The 26,537-nt window shown below is 44.3% G+C and overlaps 1 protein-coding gene across 9 annotated transcripts in view; it reads left to right on the top strand.

Annotated features, from left to right (window-relative positions):
- Positions 1-26,537, top strand: part of TRIO (trio Rho guanine nucleotide exchange factor) — a 325,844-nt gene that overhangs the window by 22,969 nt on the left and 276,338 nt on the right. Inside the window, exon 1 of one of the 9 annotated variants that reach the window (XM_045848131.1) lies at positions 12,763-12,795. The exons of the other annotated variants lie outside the window; for them this stretch is intronic. The gene's annotated coding sequence lies outside the window, so the exon portion shown is untranslated. Of the gene's footprint in view, positions 1-12,762; positions 12,796-26,537 lie in introns of those variants that run through there. 9 annotated transcript variants of the gene reach the window in all.

Raw genomic sequence — 26,537 nt, forward strand, 5'->3', positions numbered from 1 at the left:
GACAGAATTAAAGGGAAATTTAAGACATCCTGGTCTGCTCTTGTTCATCACCTCTGTTGTGTTCTTAATGGATATTGACTGCCTTTTTCATTCTTTTTTTCTTTTACAGATGGGAAGGCCCCATTTTTACTTTTACACCATGTTCTTTCTCACACAGTTTTATTCGACAGTATAAAAGTTGTATTTTTAAGAGTGCATTCCCACATTTCCATGGCCTTTACCTTCAAAGGACAATGTCATTTCTGATTGGTATGGCTAAATATCTCCCCTTTGATCTTGGTATTATTACTAGTGACTAAAATGAGTGATTTTATTTCAACTATGAAAATTTTGGGTTATTGCCCTGATGGTACCACTGAGTCCCAGGAAACTTGCTCTTGTTTCATAAGTTTTTTATATGTTGGCTTATCAGGTCTATCATGTTTTTTATTTTATTCCACAGAAGTGCTTGAGTTATAAAACGCACATCTGTGAAATGCAGTGTAACTTGTTTAGGTTATTCTGTGTACTTGCAGTAATAAAATTGTTTTCTAAACTGCTTAGTTATGATTTCTCATCTTGGATTCATAGTGAGTGCTTAAGGATCACCCACCCATGGATTTAAATCCACTTTTGGAAAACTAACAGTGACTAGTACTTAATGGCATTTTAGGGTTAGTTTGGAAATACCAGGAAGTTGATAGTACTGGATTCATGCAATTGTGTTGTCACCAGCTGTAGAGTGATTTGGTAATTAGACAAACAATTTTAGGAAGAGCTTATTACTAAAAACAAATGGTAGCTGTTTTCATAGGCGAAAGAGAAAGTAAATGAGAAAAGCAGGGACCCAGGTGACCACATGGAAAGCAGATGAAGCTGGAGAAAGGGGACTGCGGTGGGAGGATGAGCCGTCAGGGCACGTGTTAGGGACTTGGGGTGGGGCCTCTCAGAACTCCTCTGTACTCCTGGATACGTTTTCTGTCTCCTGCCCGAGCCAGGGAGTCCTGTTGTTACATGTTTATGGAAGATTTTTTTTATAAGTTTCACATTAGCCATATAAAAGAGGGATACTGTGATAACTTTATAACGTAGATAATATTTAGGTTTTTCCTTTTTAATGAAAAACATTCAGTGGAGAGAGGGTAGTCGTTTGTGTATACTGTGGTTAGAAAGTTTTGGTTTTATTTAAAAACTGGATGTATATACTTTCGGTGATCTTTAGCTAGCCGCCAAACCCTTCACCCTGCAGTTGAACCACTGTTTAAAACAATCATTAATGCTTGTTTACTTATCTGTTCATCATTTACTGAGCGTGTGCTGTGTGCCACGCAGTCAGGAACAGTAAAGCTTCCCTGTAAGTTAAAATAAATTGACTTGAAGTTCTTAAAGAAGATATATATATGTATACATATATCTACTTTTTAACCATTTGCATTAAAAATATTAAAACACAGCTTAAATACCTCTCAGTTTTTAACTTGATATACAATTTTAGTATCTGATGCAATGAAAATGGAACATCAGCAATTTATACTAATGAGAAATTATTGCAATATGACTTGACCCTAACTTAGCATTCTGATTTTTAAATTCTATCCAGCCTTGTCCTAAAGTCAAATATCATGTAGATATTTGGAGACAATTGGAAATAACTAAAATCCTAGAGTAATAAAGTAATAAAATAAAATGAAAGTCCAAAAGACCCAACCAAGCCTGATTTGCCCAGGAAAATAAGTAAATAAAACATATGGCTTGTTACTACTTCAATATGCACAACCACAGAGAAAAAGCTGATTTTTTTTATATGCTTAGGAAAAACGTTATGCACAGCAAATTATTATACTCTTGTAAAAGAAACAAAATGTTTTATAATAGTTTGCCAAAAATATAGTGCCACAATAAGAAAAACCAACTGGCTAAGTCTCATTGCTTACTGTAAGTATTCATATTCTTGACTAAAACTATAGGAATGCCAATCTAAGTTTTTTAGTATTTTGAAAGACTCTAAAATTGCACCATTTGAAGTAGTGCTGCCTAGCTGAATTTTGCAACTTTGAATCTAAACCACAAGCTGAAAAGCCTGAGGTCAAAATTAGGTAATTTAAATTATTTGGGTTTGGCCAATAGCTGTTCTTATGTCTGTCTTCTCACTTGGTAGAGTGCAGATAGAAATCACACAGAGATAGGGAAGTTGCATCAGAATAATTTTCTAATAGACCATAGGTTTATCTGAAACCCGACTAGGCTCAAGGGCTGGCTTATTGCTGTTCCTGCATTATTTCTCATTCTGAAACATCCTCCCTGGACTAATGTTAGAAAGCAAGAAGAAATCAGCTTGTTGCTAAAAACAAAAACACTGCCATCATGGCACAGAGGTGTGGTTTGGTTTTGTCTCCGCATAGCGAATGAGCAGTATCTGTCTCGGTGACCCCTGCCCTGCTGTAGTGGTCACATAAATACAGAGCCACATGCTGTCTGTATGTCCTGGCTGTGCTCTGCAAATGCAGTAATGGTGCTACCAAAACAACCAAATAATCAGCAGCGACGGTGGAGGACTGTAGGTAAGCTGAGGGAAGGCCGCTGCAGGAGGTGAGGCAGAGGAATACGTCTGCTGACGTTCAGCATCACATGTAGCTTTTAGAAAGATCTCCTTGAGAATGTTGCAGATCTGTGGGAAAGTTCACCCTGGTCGCCGTCCGTCTGTGCTGATGTCACACTCTGTGAGTGGTTTTTAGGAGTTCACATGTGAGTAGTTTACACACGTAGTTTGGCATGTACGTCCAAGGCCTGACTTACTTAGTTAAGGCTCTTTTGGGGCAAAACTGGTCATAACTGTAGAACTGATCCTACGTGGATGGGAGTCTCTGAGTCAACTCAGCGGGCAGGGAGGTGGTGTGGCCTCAGTGCACTGCCCCCCCCCCGCCCTGGGGGGCTGCTGGAGTGGGAGCCGAGAAGAGCTGCTCTCAGTCCCTCTGTTTCCTGCCTCTCCCTCTGGTCTCCTTTGTGTCTGCCTGTGTGTGTACCCAGCCAACTTGACCTCGTTTTCAGAGCAGAGGACACCTCTGCAGAGTTGGTCGGAGGTGCACACGGCACACACAGGGCGGCCACCCGAACCCTTGCCCTGGAGAAAAGAAGATGCTGTGGGTGAGGTGACTTTCTTTTTTCCTTTCTAAGTTTTTTTTCATCCATCTTCCTTACTGAAATAGAGAGAGGGGGAGGACGGGAGAGAAACATCGATCCACCCCCCCAACTGGGGACCTGGCCCCCCAAACCAGGCATGTGCCCTGACCAGGACTCAAACTGGTGGCCGGCTCTCCATTCTCAGGCCAGTGCTCAGTCCACTGAGCCACACCAGCCATGGCCTTAGGTAACTTTCTAAGACATTCTTCCCACAGGTAGAGATTAAAAGCCAAATGAGTAACAAAGTGTCTCAAGTAAGAGATTTTGGTCTGTAGTCAAGAGCCATGAACTTGGATGGGAAAGAAATTAATTACAGCTCTATCTTTACAGCTGTCCAACTAAATTCAGCATTTCTTTTTTTTTTAAGATTTTATTCATTTATTTTTAGAGAGGGAAGGGGGAGAGAGAGAGAGATATCAATGTGCGGTTGCTGGGGGTCATGACCTGCAACCCAGGCATGTACCCTGACTGGGAATCGAACCTGCGATACTTTGGTTTGCAGCCTGCACTCAATCCACTGAGCGACGCCAGCCAGGGCTAGCATTTCTTTAAATTACGAATGTAGTGCAGTAGTTCTGGCAGCACCTGTGCCTTGGCGCCAGTGGATATCGCAGGTATTTTCAAATTACATTATAGTTAGTTACTGCAAGTCTCTCAGAATATCAGTTGTGCTCATCACTACTTCAAAATGACACTAGTTACTACACTGATTGCTAGGCCTTTTTACTTAATGTGCCGTAATGAAGCACATAATTTGTTAAATTTTTCTGATAACTTTAAAATATATAATTGGGTTTTTGGTGTAAGCTTCTATATATACTCTTAGACATTCAAAAACAGTACTCTCAGAAGAGGTCCATTAAGTTTCACCAGACTGCCACTAGTTAGATACACTCCTACAAAATTGCTAGTTGGAATTGAGACCATGATTTTCTCTTTATGGCTGTCAGGATTCAAATGCTTTCTAGAACTTTCCAGTTTTTCCCACTCTTTACTTAGAACTCCATTCTCCCTTTCCATGTTTCTTACTTCCTTTTAAGATGTAGTCGTGGGCTTTCTTATTTGTTTGTTTGTCCCTTGCATAAATTTTACATTCTTTGGAGCTCAAGATTCTAGATTCTTACAGTATGGAAATTTAGAGACACACCAGGGCCAAATTAGAGCAAGATGTGGAAGCAAGATGATGTTGCATGAGCCTATGTTTCTCAAGGTTAGGTGTGACTCAAGGTCAAGTCACTTACATCTACGTGGGCGTTTTATTTTTTTTTTAATTTTATTTTTATTTATTACCTGGGCATTTTAAATCATATCAAATTTATCACATTGAAGATACATGACTATATTGGAAACTCCTTATCGGGTGAGGTAGCCTGTCCCCTGGGCAGCATACTATGAATCCGTGTACGACAAGTTCAGCACAGTGGATGAGATTCATGGAGATGGGTGGGACATGTAGGTATATAGAGTGCCTACTGTGCTGGGGAAAACACAGCTTATGAAAGAAAAGTTCACACAATGTCACATCACGGTAAAAGGGTGTCTCCCTGAATTGGAAATACTGATTTGTGAAGACCATCTGGAGGTTCATGCATTTTGGAGTAACAAACATAAATCCTAGTTTTTATTTAAAAATGCATTCTATGACAATTTTTATAAAACAGGGCTTAAAAATTCCAATTTGAGCTTTTAAAGATGATTTTAAAATTTGGATATATCGAATCTTGCAAAAATAACATTTTAATGCCAGTTAAGTAGAGATAGCCAAAGCATTTAATTCTACTTTAAAGCAGAGCCACTTGAAGATTGGGTTTTAAGTCCCATCTTCATGGCTGTTGAATATTTGATACACATATTTACAGGAGTGGTGTTAGATAGATATTTTCATTTCATAAATGCAGTGGTCTTCTGAAACATTGACCCTTGAATTTAGTTTTCATAAGAATATTTGTCGATAAGCACAAACAACCCATTTACGCTTTATTTCTCTGCCACCACTCTCCTTAGCGAAGCAGAGATTCGTCTGCAGGCTCTGCCCTGAGCTTCGAGAGAGGAAGGCACCCAGTCTGACAGGAGTGAGCACACAGACTCATTCTGCCATCTTTTGCAGGAGGGTCTAGCCTGTGGCCCGTGGACTGCACGCAGCCCAGGATGGCTGTGAATGAGGCCCAACACAAAATCCTAACTTTACTTAAAACATTATGAGATTCCTTTGTGGTTATATGTCACAATGTATTTGATGTTTGGCCCAAGTTGACAACTCTTCTTCCAGTGTGGCCCAGAGACATCGCAAGGTTGGACACCCCCATCAGGGTGTTGAAAACAAATTAATATTTATCTATTTAAAATGTTTATAGATAAACTGCCCCATTTACATTTTGTTTTCTGGGGCTTATATAATATTTCACAAGTTCACACGTCACCCTTTAATTTTTTTTGATAACTGGAATATGAGTGGATACTTTTTACAAAAACAGTTTTATTGTGGAAAATTTCAAACACAGAGGTCTTTTGAGTGCCAGGCATTTCTGGCCTTTGTGTGACTTGCATGTTGATTCTGGGTGTCTGCCTGCCCCGAAACATGCCACCCCAGCATGCTCCGTCCCTGCCAGCTCTGAGCCTGGGACCTGGAGGTTTAGAGAGCGAGGGTTCTGACTGCTGCCTGTGGTTTACTAGCAAATAGGAAATTAAAAGGTAAAACTGGAGAAGGTAGCTGACAGGGAGCAGAGGGGGAGAAAGGAAGAGGGCCACTACTGCAGGACTAACTGACTTCCCTCCTCGTGTGGGGGGAGTCTGTGGGGACTCAGGGCCCAGGCCCCTTGGGGAGGAAGAGCTGCTCCCAGAGCTCCCGCCTGCTTCTCCTGTCACTGGGGTGAGGTACCTAGCGCTCCTCCTCCTTCCTCTTGGTTGATTGCTGCTTTATTGCCTCTGAGGATTTTGGCTACAGGAAGGAGGGGTCGCTTTGCATCTGTACAAAAACGTCAAGCTTTCCCTGGAATTGCTGCAGGCCCTTTATTGCACTTCAAACAAAGAAATGACATCTGCCCTGGCTACCCCACCGCTTGCCTCTGGCCCTCTGCAAGGATTTTATCAGTGTTTACTTTTTCCATTTTATGTATCTACATTATATTTATTATGTATCATTAAATGTAGCGTTCTATTTCTTGTGTATGTGTATACTTTTTATATGTATTTGTATAAACTTACAAACACTCCTACCCATGATTTTTCTAGTTCATGGAGTAATTCTCCATTTCCCCACTCCTTTTAGCCGTTCTTCCCGAAGTCTGCCAAGGGCGGAGATTTTACTGGGCCCTGACCACTTCCTATTTGCCAAGCAGAAGCAGCCAGCTTGTGTGTATGTGGTGCTAAGACCACACAATGAAGACTCTCCCTTGGTGCCAAAGGTCAAAGGGAGGTCACTAAGGGTGCTGGTTGTCAGCACAGGAATGCCACCACTTAAAGGGCTGGAGAGAAAAATGAACAGCGTTTCAGTTGGCTGGTGCAGAGTCATTGCTGAGATTTAACTTTAGAAGCCTGGCGTGACATCTTGTGCTGTATGGCTGGTTAAAAAGCCCAGTCCTGGCCTGCTGTTTAAAAAGACAGGTGTTCCTGCCTAATGACGTTTCCTTAGCTTGACATTCCGTACTGATAGGCTGACCACATAATTTATGGTCCAAACAGAGACACATTTGAGAGTGGAAGAGGGTGTTACTGATCATTTCCCTGGAACAATAGGTGTAAACTGGAACTGTCCCTGTCGAACCAGGGTGGGTGGTCACCTGACTTTACCACAGTTCTGGAATTTCCACACACAGGATGGGAGTCATGTTAAGATATTCATGACTCCCAGCGATGAGTGTTTTGTGGTTATCCCTGGCTTGGGTAAAATGATGGTCAGTTTGGTGCTGGACACACGCAGGCATTGACAGTTGGCCCAGAAGAGTGATCAGAAGGGATGGTGCTGAGTCAGAGCTTCTGTCAATGGTGGTCTGTTTAAAAACAGACCTGGAGTGCATTCAGAGACACCCTCGCCCCCGCCCTGAGTGGGTGAATCACGCATTTTGTGTGTGAGCTAAGTGTGACTGGAGCCTTGAATCAGGATTTGTCAACACTCAGGGCCTGGCCTGCATCCCACCCTTCTTTAGAGGAACTCAGAAGGGGGTCATTGTGCTAGCGCCCCCGCCGCCCCCAGTCACAGAAGAAAAGGGGTGAGAAAGGCCTTTTAGCTTCAGTCCTGCTCTGAGTAAGTAGAGTCATTCTGGTCAGAGTCCTCTCCTGCTCCTGGCCAGCTTCCCGCTGGTCCCTTCCCCCAACCCCCTGAATCAGTCTGGTGTCCCAGAGGGATGAAGAATGTTCTTCTGCACTTAGATTCCCCCAGATAAAGCCCTGGCACCGTCACTATATGTTAGAGGAGTTGGTCTGCACTTGTTCTTAATTATTCTGTGATGCTAGGTTAAAATGCACTTTTAAAAGGAATTTTAAGACTCTCTTAAAATAAAATATATTCTTTTAACTTTTTCTGCCCTCAGAATGCTTCAGTGGTGTGTTTAAAGGAACAAATCAAAAGTAATGTGCTAAAGCATATCTTTTTCTTGCAACCTGGAGTTTTATGCATATTGCACATATATTTTAAATTCCCTTGATTTTCAGACGCACCCTGGGTAAAGTGCCAACTAACTGTGACACAGACATCATCAGGCCGCTGCCTCCTAGTCCCTGGTTTTCTGGCACAGCCTCTCAAAATAACCTAGATAAAAAGCTGGTTACATGCTGATATTTTCAGTCTGTGTGGCCTAAATTTCCACACTGATCATGACATACTGCCTGGAGCTTCCTATTCTCATTGGATTAAAAAAGGTTGTTCTGAAGAGGATGGGGCAAAGAGGATGACTGGCTGTCCCACTCCCCTTCCTTCTCTGCGCCTCAGCACTGAGGCCGTCCTGGCCGCAGCCAGGACCCATACCTAAATAGGTAGGTTGGCTTGTGTTAATAAAAATGGAACCTGTGCTGGATGCCTGTGGGAATCTCGATTTTGGCATAAAAACATCAGAGAAGTAGGACATGTGTTAGAACTGTCTGATCTTTGAGTATGAGAATAAGAGTAGATAGTCTTAATTTTCTTGGGAAATTTATTATTTTGGTTGGCTTATTTGTCTACATCTATGGAAATCTCTAATTTTGTCCAGCAAAATTCCACATAAAAAAGCAAAGGTGTAAAGAACATGCAAGAAAAGGGCAGTCATACACATTCACTTTTAGAATTTTCCTTGGTTCCAGTATACGTATTGTAAAAAAATAACCAACAGTGGGGTGTTACAATGCAGGTTTTAGTCTTCTGTTCACGCTGTGTCTCTGCCTCTCTCCCTGTAGGACATGCAGCTAACTCTACAGCCTTCTTGACGTTATGAAAAAGACGTCTTATTTAAGGGTATAGAATGAATGTTGGCAGTTTCTGCAGACACCGTGTTTGTTCTTAAATGCCCTGGGAGGTGGCAAGAGAATGCCAAGGGAAGTCCTTACGGATGTTGGCCTGGTTCACGTCGTGCCAGTGCCCGTCTCAAGGCTTCGGCATCTGCTGAAACTGAAGGTGGAACTCCACTCAACTCTTTGTGGGCCCCGCAAGAAAGCAGTTGCTTCCCTAGAGCACAGATGAGTCGGGGAGCTGGTGATCTGATCCCAGCAGCTGTCATCAGGGTCCCAGAGATCGTGGCACCAGCTTGTAGAAACCTCACGGTCATCCTGTGATTTGTCCAGTCTGAGAACTGTGATGACCCTCCTGCCAGGTCGTGAATGGCTGTGAGCATCTGTGGTTAGGTGCAGCGGGTTCTGGGCCAGGTGGTCCTGCAGGTGGTACATGGGGCCACTCACATGGGACACGTGGCCACAGTTGCCCCAGTGCAGCTTTTTGAGGCTATTTGAGCACAATCTGAACACTCTTGGCTTCCTCTTCCTTGCTTTGCTTTATAGACCAACGTTGGGCATATTTAAAGACAAGATTAGAGGATGTTGGCCAAGTTCAGAATTGGAGTGGGTATCAGGAGCCATGACCGGACACAGAACAGAAGTCAGGAGAGGGGTCAGGGGTTTTGTGGTCTGGCTCGGCTGTGACAGCGTGTCAGCGCGGTGACTGCTGTTCATTGAGGGCTGCGTGTGGGTTAGAAACAAGGGTCTCTGCCTGGGGTCTCACATTTATGTGGACGCCCCTCCAACACCCCGCTGATATGGTTATTCTCTTTATTTTGTAGATGAGAGGGCTATAAACCAACTCAGTGACATCAGCTCTTAATTTGCTGAAGGCCAGGAGGCCAGTGGATGTTGAAGTATTGGGATCTGGACCTGGCTTGGTCTAACTCTGAAGCTTATTGTGTGGGTTTTTTTTGGACTGTGTTACCTTCCTATGACTTTCATGTTTCCTCCAGCTAAGCTCTCAAATCCTGGGGTGTGGGTAGAGAGGTATGACCAGGGACAAAGAATATGTGCCTGGTGGCTCCAACCCGGTTAGGAGGGCACAGAAAGGAGGAGATTCTGAGTACGGGGCAGGCTGGGTTGGAGGGGAGCAGTGACAGTTCCCTGGGACAGAGCTGCCCCTGCACGGCCCTGGAGCTGAGCTGGAGGTAGGTGCGTACCAGGTGGGTATGTGGGCATACCCCAGCCGGCACGGCTGCTGTGTCAGTGACTTTGAGGGCCCTTTCTCGGGTCTGTGCTCACCCCGAGGGGAAGGGGAAGCAGAGTGAGCGGGGTCCGTGCCACCATGCCGGCCTGCGACACAACCTCGGCAGCACAGGTGAAGAACAGTGACACTGAAATCCTCTTTGGGGATTCACCTGATTCCTGATGTATATATTAGTGGTGTCCAGTTTTGCCAAATGTATTTTGGGCCATGATTACAGACTTTTATGGAAAGTTGTCCAACTTTGGCTCCGTTTTCAAAAAACGGCGCGCTTTCCTCTTTCCAGCTTATCCTCATTTGTCTTCAGGGGCTCATGACAGTCACGCAGCTGACAGGTGTGGTGGTGGGAACATGGCGCTTTCCTTTTCATGGAAAAAAGCTCTGGTAGGTTTCTCATGGTGCAGGGCAACAGGAAAGGAGAAGAGAAGTAGTTGTTGGATTCATTTTTGTAACTGGCAGTGTCGGTTGGGCTCTGGAGCCCCAGCTAACAGCACAGCAGTACAGTGGGGCGACCCCACCCCTTTCCCAGGCCTGGGGCTGGAACTCAGTGTTGAGTGGCAGTCACAGACCAGAGAGACACCTCGAACTTGAAAGGGAAGAAATCCCTAAATATAACTATAACCATTTATTTTTAAACACCTTGTCCCTTAAAATGCCTCTTCTTTGCTGTCCCTCTGCCAACATGATTTAGAAGGTGAAATTTCTTTCCCTAAAACTTCAGTTTATTCCAGTTTTGCCTGTTGGTGTCCAAGTGTCGGGAACTGCAGAAGCTGTTTTCCACGGAGCCTTTGAAATATCTGAACACCACGACCAGGTCCTCACTGGCCTCGGACCTTTCTTCAGACACCCACACTTGCCCTCACTGTGCTCTGGTAGGGAGGTGGCGGGGAGGTGGCACCCATGCAGAACACAGAACCCCAGGCCTCACCGTCGAGACCCGTGCGGGGCACGACTTGCTGCTGTCAGAGCTCCGGCTCACAGAACTCCAGAACGCCCCTGTTTTTGTACCTTTGTCTTCTTTTTTCACACAGGCCCTTCCTGCCTTGCACTTAAGACATTATTAACATTTCATATGTAAAAGCGACTTGACACATATCGTTGAATTGTATCTTATTGTTCTCAGTCCTTCCTGTTCAGATCTTTGGATAGTGTGCGTTCCCACCCAGCACGATAATCATTTCCCTGAGCTGTGTGGGTGAGGGTTCGATGACCAGGGCTTTCCGTCTTGTCTGAGTCTGTACCAGCAGGCTCCAAGGAGAGGGGCAAATGTTTGGGATGGGGAGGCGCCTGCTCTTTGCGGTCTCCTTGACCCTACTCAGGCTCAAGGGGGAGCGGGGACACATGCGGCCCGATGATGCATCTTTTACTGAAGCAGCACTTGCCTCCTGGGTTGCCCGATGGGGACAGTGGGACCTCAGGACAAACTTACACCAGATGTGAACTGTGGTTGGAGCGTGGGCGGACTAGGGAGGTTTTCAGAGTGAGGAGACCGTGGTTCCATCGTTTCAGCACGTCTTCTCTTCTTGTCCATGGGTGTGGCTTACAATCGCTCTTGTAATAAATAGGGACCTGATTGAATGATGATGGCATAAATTCTGTGCCTTAATTTTGTTAAGAACTGAAGGACAAGAATCAGTGAGAAGTTTGCATGTAGAGGCTCAGTCAGTGGGAAGTCATCTTTAATGAAAAAGGACGGTGTTCTCGTTTATGTCCTTTTTTCTATGATCAATCTAATGATTTTTCAACATTTTGTTTTCCTTTCTAAGAAATCAGCTATTGGAAAGCTCACTAGCACTTCAGAATTCACTTCATTTCTCCTGACAGGTGAAGTGCTCCCTAGGAGCACATTGGATTTCCGATGATTTTTTTTAATCCTGCCCCGGTTTTTCTGGAGGATTCATAAGGATGACGGGGACAAATGCTGCTGAGAACGTCCATCCGCATGGCCATCACCCCCCTCTGGAGCAGGGAGGGCAGGCAGAGGCACTCCCCCTCCTCCCTCCGACGTGCTGGGCTGTGGCACCCTTTCTCTGAGCGGGGACAGGCTCCTGTCCTCCTCGCCCGGCCCATGGGCAGCACTGGGGCCGACACCCTGGGCCTGCAGGTGGAGCCCAGATGCCCCCTGTGGTCTGGGGACGTGGGGTGTCTTCTCACGGTGTTCCAAAGGACGCCTGCCCTTTCCCCTTTCCTGTGGCTAGCCCCTCCCCACAGCCAGGTGTGCTCCCTCTTGCCTGGGCTTGTGCAGAAGCTACAGTCTTAATGAAACTTGCCTCAGTTTCCCTCACTGGAAGCCATGACTCCCAAGCTCTGAACTCCTGTGGCTCTGTGGTACTGTGGTTGTGCTGGCGAGGTCATTTTTTGTGATTTGTTTTCCCTCTCTGTTAACCTGTTAAGCCACATTGCGACTTAAACAGGTTGTGTCCTCCCCCCCCCCCCCCTTTTTTTAGTAGTAGCAGTCCCTCGCAGATCCCTGGAGGTGGTTTGTTGCTGTCCTGGGGCCCTGGGGGACACTACCAACTGTTAACCTCCAACAGACTTACTCCTTCACTGTGTGCTCAGTGGCCTTTTAAAGAAGACTTCTCACTGACCTTGACTGCTCAGTTCTAAGCCAGAGGAGCAGTTGTCCCAGAGCAGCTGCTGGTTCAGGGAGCTGGGTTCCATGTCTATGGAAAATCCAGCCAGTTGCTAGCTGAGTCCTTGCGTACTTTGTCCTTTGGGAATTTTGATTGTTTTTGTTAGAAGAGCTTTGCTGCTCACCTTAGCAGCAGCAGCAGCAGCAGCATTCGCAGGGCTGAAGGGAATACACACACAGTGTGTCCTCTCTGCAAAGAGACAACTGGCAGCTGCTGGAAACACTGTGTCCTTTGGCTGCGAGGCTGCCCCTGCTCCGCAGCCTCTGTCCAGCCATCCGATCACAGGGCTGCCATCCTGCAAGGTGCCTTTCACTGTTCTTTGATCCACCAAAGGTATTTAACTGTGTTGTCGAGGCTTGGACTTGCAATTTTTGTCATACTGAGAAAATTATACAGCTTTAGTGTGCTGGGTTGTGTTTGCATCTGCTTGATAGGAATGCTGCATTACAATTCAGACTTCATTGGTTTGGAGGAGCCTCAGTTTCCTTGCTAACTGTTCCTGTCCTCATATGATTAAAATCTTGTCCTTTTAGAGGAAAGATTGCATTTTAACTTCTTTTAAATGCTCCTGATAAGAACTTCCTTTATAGAAGATTCTGTTGTTTCTTTTCGGTACACACTGCATGTGTAAAGTTCTTAGTGTTCCAGGAAACATTTTTTAAAAAGAAATTTAGGTCAGTGGGAGTGAGGGCAGACGCTCTCTGGGCTCATTCTCACTCACCCTGTTTCAGCATACGTCAAGCACTGCTCTGCCTTTGCCGTGGTCTCCACGCTTCTCGGCTTCCGTTGTTGTCGTGTTTGTTACTCGCTTTTGCAGTTCTGAACCCTAACTAAAGGTTGGACTCGTGCTGTGAACAGCCTGCTGTCAGGGAGCCACATGCACAGTGTGACATCTGTGCCAGGCCTGGCAGGTGCCTCGTGTGCAGGGTCCCAGCCCCCCGTGGCTCACAGACAGGGCCGGTTGTAAATGGACTTCACTCTTGAGCAATGCACACTTTAATCTGTTTGTGCGAATGTGCCCTGTGGTCATCGGTGCTTCAGCATTTTTACTTCACTAACCTTGTTTGTAACTTAAAGTGGTGTAACATTTTTTTGGTGACTGTTGGGTCTTTTGTGTGGGTGCATGTGCAATTGCAGAAAAGCACATGTATTATTAGGTTTTGCCCTGTTGATGAACAGAGTGAAGTGACAGAGATAGAGAGGATGTGAAAAAGGGAAAGACCATTTATTTAAAGCTGTTAGTGATAATTATTTGTAGTAGCAGTTGCCATAATTTTAGTCATGATTTAAAAATTCTGAGCTTCCGTCTCATGTACTTAAAAATTTTTGCCCAGTGTTCAGTGCGTAGGATTTTTACACCCAGGATTCCTGTAGTTTAGACTTCTGTGGCTGTCCTCATCGGGCCATTGCTGTGACTTCCAGTGTTTGTAAAACTTAGTCTGAAAATTGATCAATGCTTTTATGAGCCAAGTATCTATCTGTAACAGTATCTGAGGTAATGAGTAACTGTAGATACTGTGACTTTCTGAAATCTTCGTGCATCTTACCACAGATGTTTATTTAACGTGTTACTATCTCCTCCCCTACCCAATACAAAGCTGTCATTAAATCTTGAATGTGTCTTATAATCTGTAGCATGCAGAATAGAGGGGGGAAAGGAATGATTTGCTGATGTACTTCAGTGGAAAAGGGAGCAGTTTGCGTAACCAGCCTTGGAATGACCCACAGGCAGACGATCAGCAGGTCCTGGCGTGGGACAGGGTGTGCGTGAGATTGTGTGTGTGTGCCGAGGGTGACTGATCTCCCTAGAATGGAAGTGGACTGTCCGGTCTCAAAGGCATTTCACTCATTTTCAGTGACTGAATCCAGAACTCCTGCATCTTTTTACTTTTTCCTATAAAATATGTGTCCTCCCCTTTCTTTGAGCTGTCTTTTTCTCATTCCTTTCCTTCCTTCCCTTTAATAAAGCCCGAAACAAAACAGAGTTATGGAGGGTTACAGAGAGCTTGGTCCTGTTGTTTTCATCCAAATTGAATTCTGAAGACGGTTAATATCAACTGGAAAGTAAACACATAAAAACACGGGTGGTGCACATGCTTTCCCATTCTAAGTGGGCTGGACATCCTGCTGGTGCCAGGCCTGCTCCGATGAACAGGTGAAAGGCCTGAGTGGCACAGAGTCAGTACGCACGGCGGTGAAAACAGGTGTCCTGGCTGGGCTCTGAGCGGGCCTGTGGGCCCGGACTGGCTGCCACGCCCTGGGGAGCACATGCGCTTCTTTCTGCCCTGGTGTGTGCCCACATCCCCCGCACACTTTCCCTTGTGTGCGCACCCACCCCACTGTGTGCCCATCTCCTGTGCATTCCCATGCCCACCTGCCCCATGTGCAACTTTCCCTGAGTGCACCTGTCTTGTTATGTGCAGATGCAGGGAAATCCTCTGAGCCAAGGAGCAGGGAGGAATTGGGGGTATTGCTGTTCTTACACCAAACACCTAGGAAATGGTGAGGAGGGGCCAAATAATAAGTGGAAATAATGACTAGGAGAAGACAGAAGGAAAGACCAAATTGATGGAAAGGTGGTAGGGGAGTGACTTCTTGGACACTTGGGGGAAAATATCAACATATTTTGAGGCTGGTTTAATGGAAGAGAAATAGGCTTGCCTGAATTCGGCTAATTCCAGGCATGTTTTCTTCAGCTCTGGCCAGGTAGCTCAGTTGATTAGAGCATTCTGATGCACTGAGGTTGTGGGTTCGATCCCCAGTCAGGGCACACACAAAAGACATATTTTTTCATTTAAGTAAATCATTTTCTTACTGTCAGTTGAAAAAATAAAAAATCATTTGCGTTTTTCTTTAGTCTTTACTTTTGCCAGGTAGGTTTTTTAAGCCTTGCATTTAACATTTCGTGTTGCTTTTCCTGAAGTTATAAGTGTATGTTAAACAGTTTGTGGCCAGTAATAGAACCTTTAACAGGAGGTATAATAGTCTCCAATGTTTATTTGATGGCTTATAGGTACTGCCCACAGTTATTCTGCAAATCACTTTTTGCTACAGGTTGTTTGATTCAGCAGAGGGAGCGTTGGTGTTGCATGTGTATTTGACATACTATATTTGGACTGCACTCACAGAATAAACCAACTGTGGGCAGTTGGGGAATGATCTTGTAGTCTGAGTATGTATCTGTAGAACATCTAACAGCAACATGTTTTTCTTGCTGCTCTTACAAATGGGTTGATTTCTCTCATTTGCAAAGTGAAACAGACAACTGTTACTTCCTTGCTTGATTCCTTGAAGCCTTACAAACCTTCCTCAGTGAGCAGACCCTTTATGGGAGGTGGACATGGGGTGGGGGGTGGGGATTGTGGAGGTTTTTCTTCCAATCAGAGAACTGTTTTGAGTGCCACAGTCTGGAAAGAGCCATTGGAAACACTCATTCCTAACTATGCCCTGGTAAACGTTTTCAAAATATTTTTTTAGGCAACTTGGGACTGGGGTGTTTTGAATAGCTTGTTAAACAGACTTTTAAGAGGTAGACCCATTAGCACTACTGAGTAGTGTTTAAATGTTGACTAGCTTCATGAGACTATGCTGGAAAATAAATCGCAAATTTGAGTTAAGTGTGACATTTTATTCAATTTATTTTTAAATTTTATTTCTATTGTTGGCACAATTACAGATGCCCCCATTGCTTCCCTCCCCACTCCTGTTTGCCTGCCTCCACCTAGCCGCTGCCCCTTTTCTCTCTGGCCGTCACTGCACAGTTGCAGTGTCTGTGGGTCAGGCATATATGTTCTTTGGCTGATCCCTGCACCTTCTTTCATCCAGCCCCCTGCCCCAACAGCTGTCAGTTTGTTCCGTGTGTCCAGGCCTCTGTTTCTGTTTTGTTTGTCAGTTAATTTTGTTCACCGCATTCCACATATAAGTGAGAAGTGTGACATTTTAGAGGCTTTAGTCCTTAGAATCACTCTTCCTGAGCTAGAGGTGAACTAGTCCCCCCCCCCTTTTTTTTTTTTTTTGCCCAGTCATCAAGCTTTAGCAGTAGGCCAGCCTCCCCCAAGACTCAAACATATTCCTTTTTTAGAATTAAAAGTACCTGGCCTCTATGATACATAACTGTGAGTCATCCAGTAGATATTAAAGAACTATAAAAACAGTTCAAGATAGTTTTTCACGTTGTTCTAGAGCACAGTCTAAATTTGGGCTCATTTGAAACCGAAGTGAAGGCTGTATTCTTGGTGCCCCAGTGGAACACTCTGGTTGATGCTTTGTTGAGTAGCAGTAGGGTGGGCAGTGTTAGACTCACCTGCACGGAGGCCCTTGGGTTTGCCTGCATTCACTTCTGAAATGACAGCCCCTCATTTTTACATCAGTAACCAATTTCTGACGTTTGAGACTCTTGGGACATAAAGCCTCATGGTTTTGTCATACCGGTGTGAACCAATATTCTGTTTTGTTTTAAAATAAAGATTTTATTTACTTATTTTTAGAGAGGGGAAGGGAGGGAGAAAGAGAGGGAGAGATGCAACAGTGTGTGGTTGCCTCACACACACCCCCTACTGGGGACCGGGCCCCGCAACCCAGGCATGTGACCTGACCAGGAATCGAACTGGTGACCTTTTGGTTCGCAGACTGTGCTCAATCCACTGAGCCACACCAGCTAGGGCCAGTACTCTGTTTTCATGGTGGGTAAACCCATGTTTATTTATAAAAGTAATATTTGGGCAGATGAGACAGAGCACGAATGCTTGGTGATACCAGGATACGTCAGTGTGGGCAAGTCATGAGACGAAAAAGGTATTTGGTCAGAGCAGCCTAAAGTGATTAGTGGGAATGGGATAGTATTTTATGGAATGTCAGTTGTGGGCTGTCTTTCTTATGTGTCTGATTATGATGTCAAATACAATAAGTTGGTGAGTACTGGAATGTATTATATGCACCACTGTGATACATAGCATAGTACTGCAACAACTGCAAAGTTGATGCCCGGTTAATTGGGGCACTAAGGACTTTTAAGAAAAAACAAGAGTCACTGGGTTGTCTTTGTTGTTGTTGTGTTTTGTTGAGGCTCAGCAGTACAAAGAGAATTGCCATTCCCTTTGTGTTACTATGAAATTGTAAACCTTCATGTCGTGGGCTTTGTTTGACTTGGCTTTATTGCCCACGGTCCTTAGCACAATATCCAGCATATGCAATAATTGGCTCTTGGGCAGAGAGTACCTTTGAATCTGTTTTGAAAGTTATTATACCAGGGGGTGTGTATAGCAGTCCTGGTCAGTCTTATTTAATCCGAACAAATTATGTTTTCTTTTGTTGTTGGAGTTTTGGAATTTATGAACAAAAATGAACATTTGTAATGGGATTTGACATTTGAATTTTTATTTTAAGTCAGTTCCACATAGAACATCGATTAAGTAAAAGGTGATTCAAATGTTTAATTTGTATTTCCCAGTGCTTTAAGGGATATTGTTACTTAGGTGTTAACATTGGTGTTTCCTGATTATTAAAATGATGTATTTGCTTATAAAACAACCACAGAATGAGACATAGGAGAAGGAGAGAAGGAAGGAGTTACTAAAATAATAGAACAAATGCTTCTCCCTTTTTTACAAGGACGAATGTGTTTTGTCATTGAAGTTTTCATTTGTCCTGCTGCTGAGCTCGTCCTGGCTGAGTGGGGAGCAGACTGCTCTGTTATTTGCTGATAGGAAGCTTGAATCTGTCTTTGCTTTTTTTCATAATGATAACCTCACTTGTCCCCTCGCCAGCCGAGAAGTTACACTGGAACATCGTCAGGATGGACTGTAACTTAGGGTTTGTGAATACAAACTTTACAGATCAGTGCTGTTTTATTCGTGACATCTGCTAGGTTACTCGCACACACACGCACTGAGAGTTTTAAAAACATTTTGACGAAAATGAGAAACAGTACACTTGGGGGATCTGAGTAAATCTTTCGTGACACAGTTTCAAGTGACCTTAGAATAACCACGATGCCAGCTTCCCCCATCGTGGGTGCTGGCCCTGCGCCGCCCGCTGTTCTCAGGGCCATCCTCCTGGCCGGCGCCACTGAGTGGTAAGTACACCATCACCCTCACTCCACAGGTGAGGAGACGGAGGCACAGAGGAAAGCAGACTCAGGTGTGGGCTTAGGTGAGGGAAGGGCGTGATTTGCACCTAGGTCATTGTCCATACTCATAACCCCTTAACTGTAACTGTTTCAAACTAAATAATTTAGTAGACACGAGTATAAATCAGTTTATTTTTTATGTGACATAAAATCGTACCCATTATTTCCCACACCTTACGCGAAGTCTAATGTTCTGAAAGGTGTTTTCTATTTTTGAGTAATTTTTCTGCCCTCGTTTTCCACTGTGTCACTGTTGATTCTTACAAATAGAGGTTTCGAGGGAGAAGGAGGAAGCAAGCTCACTGGTAACAACTTTCGGTCTCATACAGTTTTCCTCCTTATTGCCCATCGATGTTCTGCAGCTGTTCTCACCAGTTCCCAGGTTCATCCTGCAGATCCGATCCCTCGGTGCCTGGGCATGCGCGGGCAGGGAGAATTTGGTGATGCAGGTCAAGTGGAAAGACTGTGAAATGAACACTTCCATAAACCCATGCACTTATGTGCCTATTAAATATATTTTTAGTAGTTGAGCTCTGGCTCATTGTAGTGAAAATGTTTTTCCATGAATAATTCTTTAATGTTGGTCTTGGGTTTTTTTTTTTACTGTAGATGTTACAAGTTTGGCTCTGGTTCCCCCTTTGAAAAACTTATACAAATTGGCAGTTTGGTTTAAGAGTTTTGGAATCACATGACTTTGGGATTATGTTTATTTCTATTTTTAGTATTGAAGTTAGTATTTTTTTTTCTATTGTAGAGATTTTAAAATGGGTTTACATGTAAAATTATTCTATGGCAAGCCTAAGCATTAGTGAGTGAGGACATCGGTACATGGCTGGTGGCATTTGTCTCCTTCTGAATACCACAGGGACGTCTGGCACTTCTGCTGCCATGGTTTGACACAGCACCTAACACCCCTAGTGCTGTATTTATTAAATTTGAGCAAAAATTACTGACCAACTCCAAATGGAATGTTTTTGAAGCTTTTATCACCCCCCCCCCCCCCCCCGTATTTCTGTAGCATTGGATTGGAGAGGGCAGAAAAGGATTAATCTTGAAACACACAAAAATGCCAGTTCCTCTTCATCATGTCAGTGTGTGGCCCACAGAATTCCCACCTTCCATTGTACCCACGCCCCTGTGTGAGTGCAGTCCGTTTCCTTGCCCTCGGGAGCGTATTTTGTGCTGTTTCTGCCAGCCCAGGCGGTAAAGGGTCTGCAGTTCATCTGGCACTGCTGAGGGCCAGGTGCTGCTGTTTTGAACGGCTTCAGAAGTTCGTTCATATCTGGCACAGACGAATGGCCTTCTTTGGTCAACAGAGCTAGTTTACATAGTAGTTAGTGAATGGGTCTGTGAAGAAGAGTTTATGGGCTTTGGCTAATAGGGGCTCTGACTCTTGAATAAAGGAGAAGCAGTCTGTTGAAAGGGAAGGCTTCCTGCAGCCCAGGGGCCATGGCTGACCTAGGCCCTGCGGGGGCCAGGTGGGAGGAGGCCTGCACGGTCCGACCCCGTCCAGTGAGTGGGAAAACTGCACAACCGTGTAAGGAAGCCTAGGTGTGACCAAGAACATAAATGTCATTTTTTCCTTTTTATTGAATGTGTTGGGGTGACACGGGTTCACAAAATTACACAGGTTTCAGGTGCACAATTCTACAACACATCATCTGTACACTGTATTGTGTGCTCACTCCTCCAGGCCGAGTCTCCAACCATCACATTTTATCCCCCCATTACCGTCCTCCATCTCACCCCACCCCCTCCAACCCCTCACCCCGGCCCCCCGTCAGCCAGCCTGCTCTCTGTGTGTGCGTCTGTCTCTCTTTTGCTGGTTAGTCCATTTTGTTCATTAGATTCCACATATGAGGGAAGTCACGTGGTGTTTGTCTTTGTCTGACCAGCCATACTCTGAAAAGAAAGAGTCATCCTTCACAAAATCAACCGCTTACACAAATATTTAAAAAGCAATATCGGTGAACCTCTTTGTTCATGGGAGATCACTTAAAAAAACACGTGTGTGCAAAATACCTGCCGGTACCCGGAGTCAGTCGGAGGAGGGTTGGAGTTGGCTCCCTCCGGGCTCCGTGCTCGCGGCCGCCCTGCAGATGGACCTGCGTGTGTTTACTCAGTGCCCGCCTGTTTGAACGGCACGGCGACTTAAGTACAAATACTTCTTTAATTTGCCTTTTCTGTCTGCCCCTCATTTACTCATTTGAAGACCAATTCAATTCCCTGGGGCGGTGACTTGTGGAACTTCTAATCCTTTGCAAAATACCTGGCTCCCCGATCTTCAGAGAACTCCCCAGATTTTAAAAAATTCCTCCTCGAGAAGTGAATGGCTGGCCTCACCTACTCCAAGGTATCTCAGGACAAATTTACATGCACGCCCCTTCATTTGACACCTGTGGCTTTTAGAAGAAGGCTAAATAACACCGCATAGTAATTTAATCAGCATGTATCCACACAAGTGGTTCTAGGATTTCCCTCCTGAATTAGGTAACAGTACCCTTCCCCTGAGATTGATACATATATAATTAATTAACTAGCCCAGCCTGTTCTCCTGGAAAGGGGGCCGCGGCCTGTGGAGCACCGCGGCCTCTGCAGGGACCCCTCCCCGCACCCCCTGCAGGGACCCCTCCCCGCACCAGGAGGAAGGATGCAGGACAGGGGGTTCTGCTCTGTGGCGTGCTGACCAGCAGCCCTGCCCACTGTACGTCTGCATCTGGGTCCTCCTTCGTGGGGTAAGGCTGGGACTTTCAGGTTCTTGTAATATTTATCAAAAAACAACAACAATCTGACCTACTTGGCATGTATGTATGTTGCACTCTGTACCCGTACACATGGAAATGACTTTTCTAGAAATCCCTACATTACCGACCACAAACCCCTGCCAGTCCGGCAGTGTGCATATTCTTCTACCCCCATTTGCCAGCCGGCCACAGCAACCTGTCCATTTCCTCCATCAGTAGCACACAAAATGTAACTTAGAATGTTTTTTAAGATAAACAAACCACAGGTGGAATGAGTAAGGAAGCCCACTCCGATGACTAAGCAGACAGTAATTAGGATTAAAGTAAACCACGGTCTCAAGTTGAAGACTGGAAAAGATGGTTACTGTAGAGAATTTTTGTGGTGCTTAGTATGTCTTCCGTAAGCTAGTGGCTCTGCTTCTTTCCCACAAATTCTAGATTTTTGTTGAGTAACCTCTTTGAATCCAATAACAACACTAAATAGAGCTTATTATTATTTAATGTGTTCTCACTCCCACTTCTCTGTCTGTGTCTCTCTCTGTCTCTCTTTTTCTCACCCACCCAAACATATTAGGGGGTGATGTATCAAAAATGTGGAAAAAATTAGAAGGAATTTAAGAAAAGTAATACCAACTAGAATTAGGTGTTCATGCCTCTCAATGTGAAAAAAAAGGAAAGGAAATTCAGAAAGAACGGTGCATCCAACTTTCAGAGATAAGGTGGTTGTATTTAAACAAGAGGAATGTACTTCGCATCTGTGATCATAGCGATGACACTGATGGCAACGACAATAAAGAGCGCTTCCATTTACTGAGTGGTGTGAACGTGGTGGTTTCACTCACATATGAAGGAAGCACCTCAGTAACTTCTTGGAGGTTCCCAAATTATTTGTTGTGCAAACCAGAATGTTTTTTAAAATGAAAGGGAGTGTTGTTCATAACTATGCTGGGACAATAGGTATAAATGAGAATTGCCTGTAAAGCAGTTCTTAAAGGATGTGATGGGACTGTACTGAGTCACTAGCATTGGCCTTCCCACGAGCATTTGCAGGTCAGAATTGGAGGAGGGGAGTGAGGCTCCCCACCTTTCTCTGCTTGGCTGTTGCACTGATTGACCGAAAGTCTACATAGACATTACCTGTCCTCAGCGGAGTTTGGATGGCCCTTAAAATCAAAGTTTTTGAATCTCGAGTGTGGTATTGATTTATTTTTACGATGGCTTACAAGTTAGAAATGATCACTTTGCAAGGCACAGTTTACTTTGAAGGCAGGAGAGTGATTATAGTTGAAGGAAAGTGTGCCATATATGGCCTTGTTCTTACCAGCTCCAGAGCTTTGGAGAACGCTGGGTGTTTTAGAAAGCTTTCTGCTGGCGGCAGGAACGACAGGGAGGCCCTGCTGGGAAGGAACTCGGAAATCTGTATCAGTAATCAGTCTCATTGCAGGAGTTCAGGTTTAGAAATTTCGTCTGTAAACTGCATTTCCATGCAGTATCTGTTAGTAACAATTTTGAATGGATGTTTATTGTGTGATGCATATTTTCGATTAAAATGTTTAAAAAATTTTTCAGTTACAGTTTACATTCACTGTTCTTTTGTATGTTTTTATGCAGCCATTAAAATGATGTAGGTAGTGGAGTACCACTATAGTAATCATAAGGCACCCTGGCACAGAGGGATGTTTGCTGTTCATTAGTGCATCGGGCAGTTTACAAAGCAGTGTTGTTTCTTGCTTACATTTTTACTTTAGGAAAAAAATATATCCGTGGGCACAGACAGAATAGTGCAAAGATACATTACTAAATTTATTTGAGGATTAGTTAATTTAAATATTTTCTTTTAACTGATGACACATTGACCAGATCTTCTGTTCACATATTCTTTTAAAATATGAACACTTAAAAATGAACCCTTTTCCTTTTATAAAAGTGGTATCCTCTGTTCTGAGGCTGGCTAGTTCTTTATGTTCAAGGTAGTGTTTTCAGATGATGGAATAATTCGCTATCATCTCATTCTCATTGTCAAGAACAAGACAAGTCAGTCGCTGTCTGTCATCTAAAAAGTGCTTTGTAACCAGTTAGGCAGCTGTGTGGTTGGGGAATGTAATAGCCTTCAGGCCGCTTCCATTGTAAATTGGAGCAAGGCCACCATATGCGAATCTGATGAGTTGAAATATTTATTCTGCATTGCTGGCCGGGTAGCTCAGTTGGTTAGAGCATTGTCCTGATATGCCAGGGCATTGGGTTCAGTCCCTGGTCAGGGCACATACAAGAAGCAACCAATGAATGCATAAGTAAGTGGAATGACAAATCAATGTTTCTCTGTTTCTTTCTCCTCTTCTCGTTCTCTCTAAAAATCAGTAAGTAAAAAAATTAAAAATAATTATTCTACCTTTAGGATTTAGGAAGTCATAACAATCTGCTCCAGTCCTTTCTTAGGACAGATGAGGTATCCAGTGCCTGGGAGCTTAAGTGACTTACCTGAAGTATGAGTAAATTGAGAGTAAATTTGATGATCTGACTATTGAGTCCAGTAGTCTTAGAAAACCCTTAATATTGTTCTGGTTTATTAAGTGCCGTCTAACTACGAAGCACTATATGAACTGTTAAAGAGCCTCACGGCTACATTTGCAGGTTCCATTCATTGGATAATATTCCAAATTTTTATATATAAAAGTTATCAAAGTCTATTTGGCTGTGGTTGATGATTGGTAACTTCCAGTGACTCTGAATTGGTTTCTTGGTGACCATAGTTTTGAAATGCAGACCAGTCTGCTGCTTAGTGCTCACCTTGTAGTTACACTACACTGTTCATCTACACCTGCAGAACATACTTGGTCTGGGAGAATGGAGGCGTGGTCCGTTGGTGCCAGTTCTTCATTTTGTAAACTCTGAATGAAGACTGCCTGCCAGGAGGAAAGAATCTGCGTGCGCACTGTTACATGCCCTCTGTAGAATGTCAGGGAAGCCTTCGCTGGTCCGCTGGACTAGCTGACCCCCTTTCCTACTGTCTTAGAGCCCCTTGTCCTGCTTCATTCCACGTGAACGTGGCAGCAGTCACACACATAGCTGCCAGGTGCTGGTTTGTCCTGTTCCCAGCTCTCTCCTCAGCTCCTGGCACAGTGTCTTCCAGAGTAGGACAGCAGGAAGATCGAGAACAGCGTTGTCCTGTCCTGTTGTCCTGCCCAGTGCTGTCTGGCTATCTGGAAGAGGCAGGGTTCCTCTTGATCCTTAACACCCCCCCCCCCCCCCGCTTTTTTTTAAAAGAATGTCTGAAGATCTGATTCCTAAAGCAATTATGTATATCACTAGTCAAGGATTTTGGTTAGAAGCAGCAGAAAAATGTCTCTACCCTAAGCATCTCAGATGGTATCAGCGGTACATATTTGTAAAGATCTCTGAAAGGGCTGAGTTTTTTACCCTACTTGCCTGCTGTAGTTTGATGGATGCTGGCAGAAGACAGGAGACTCCTGGGTCTGAGATAAAGGACTTTTATTACTCATGGTGGTAACAGTAGTCATGGTATCAGCTTTTCTTTTTGTTTGCACCAGTTCTCCAAGCCCTGATTCCACCAGGTGATGTGCAGGGCCAGCTGACACTTGTACATGTAGTGGCTTGCGTTACAGGAGAAGAACCCAGAAGTCAGGGTGTCCAGACCCCTGATACTGTAAGCATGACTGCTCCTTGCTCTGGACGGAGATGCTGTCTCTGTTCTAAGTCTGTTTGTTGTAAAAATATTCCTGTAATGATGGTCTGGAACCAAGACAGTGCCTCTGCTGGCATGAGGTGTAGAGTCTCAAGAGACCCCTGGAAAATTGTCTGCCAACAATATGCATTGTGGAAATTTAGAAAACAATAAAAAATAAGTCACTGTAATCTTTCCATTGTAAGGTAATCACTGTGAAAGGTTTAAAGTACACACTTTCAGTGCTTTATCTCCATGTTGTATAGAATATGTATATATTGAAATTGGTAACATTGTACACTTTGCCTCTTAACTTGATTTCTTCGGCGAACATTATATTGTGCCTGTTCGCCCTTCCCTGCTGCTGAGGTTCTTCCTGATGTGGTGAAGCATCTTTGCCCCATCCTCTCTGCACAGCACTTCATTATACTTAGTGCAGAATCAGAGTTTTAGAGACTCAGGAGGTTTCAGATCATTTGGTCCAGTCCTTTCATTTAAGGTGTTAACATTCTCATTTAACATAATTACATCTCGCTGAACACTCCGGGAAATAACAACACAACTTTAATTTGGAACTATGATGGTGGGAACCCGGGGCATTGTACGAAGTCGGTGGGTGAGCTGCACTGCTTGGGCGACTCTACTCCTGACACAGAACCGTGAGTGTAAGGGCCTCAGCGCTAGGCCCTGACTAGGTTGGTAAACCTGGGGTCTGGTTCTTGGAGCCTCTTGGCCTCCTTGCTCTTGTCAGGTCAAGCCCACAGTTGCTCCGTGGACCACTCCCGCTTATCCCCGCCTGCAGTCTCAGAACCCACCGGAATCAGACTGGCTGCCGCGGGGCAAAGGGGCACAGAGCCCTGGGGAGTACTTGCCCAGACAGAAGTTGGTTTTCAAAATTATTCTTCCAGTCAGACTCAAATCTTTGTGAATAGTGGCAAGGTAGAACTTTTCTAGACATGTACTTCTCTCAATTTATTAAAATCTATTGAAAAACCTTTTCTTAAAAATACCCCCAAACCTGCATCTCAAGGTGTTAAATATTCATATTTCTATGTTCCATTAAAGACAGTTATAAGGTATTTATATAAATAGAATTTGCCTTGATTTAATAAAAAAAATGGTACTATTAGATTTGGATTAAGGCAGAATCGCTAAATATTCTTTTGAATGGTGTCTTTCTTTTGAAAGGCACAAAACTGTCTTATCTTGCTTTCAAGAAAATATTATTCTTTGTTGAATGATTTAAGCCTATTAGTTCTTGGAAAATTATAATGATGTGCTGCCTTCCCACAGTCACCCAAGTTCCAGCTTCTTTTACTAAGAAGAGACTGTTGCGATTAAGGATTATTTCTCTTCCGGATGTCATTCTTTTGACTGGCCTTTATGGAGAGGATATTTGAGACGTTTCATTGGAGCTGTGGAATTATCTCATTGCCATTTGTTTTTTCTGCTCCCTGCCTCTCTCACTCCCCCTTCTGTCCCAGATCTCGAGATTGTGCAGCGGTGGCACGCTCACCACCAG

This window comes from Phyllostomus hastatus, unplaced genomic scaffold, assembly GCF_019186645.2.
Source record: "Phyllostomus hastatus isolate PE091 unplaced genomic scaffold, TTU_PhHast_1.1 phas_contig_58, whole genome shotgun sequence".
Classification (NCBI taxonomy): domain Eukaryota; kingdom Metazoa; phylum Chordata; class Mammalia; order Chiroptera; family Phyllostomidae; genus Phyllostomus; species Phyllostomus hastatus.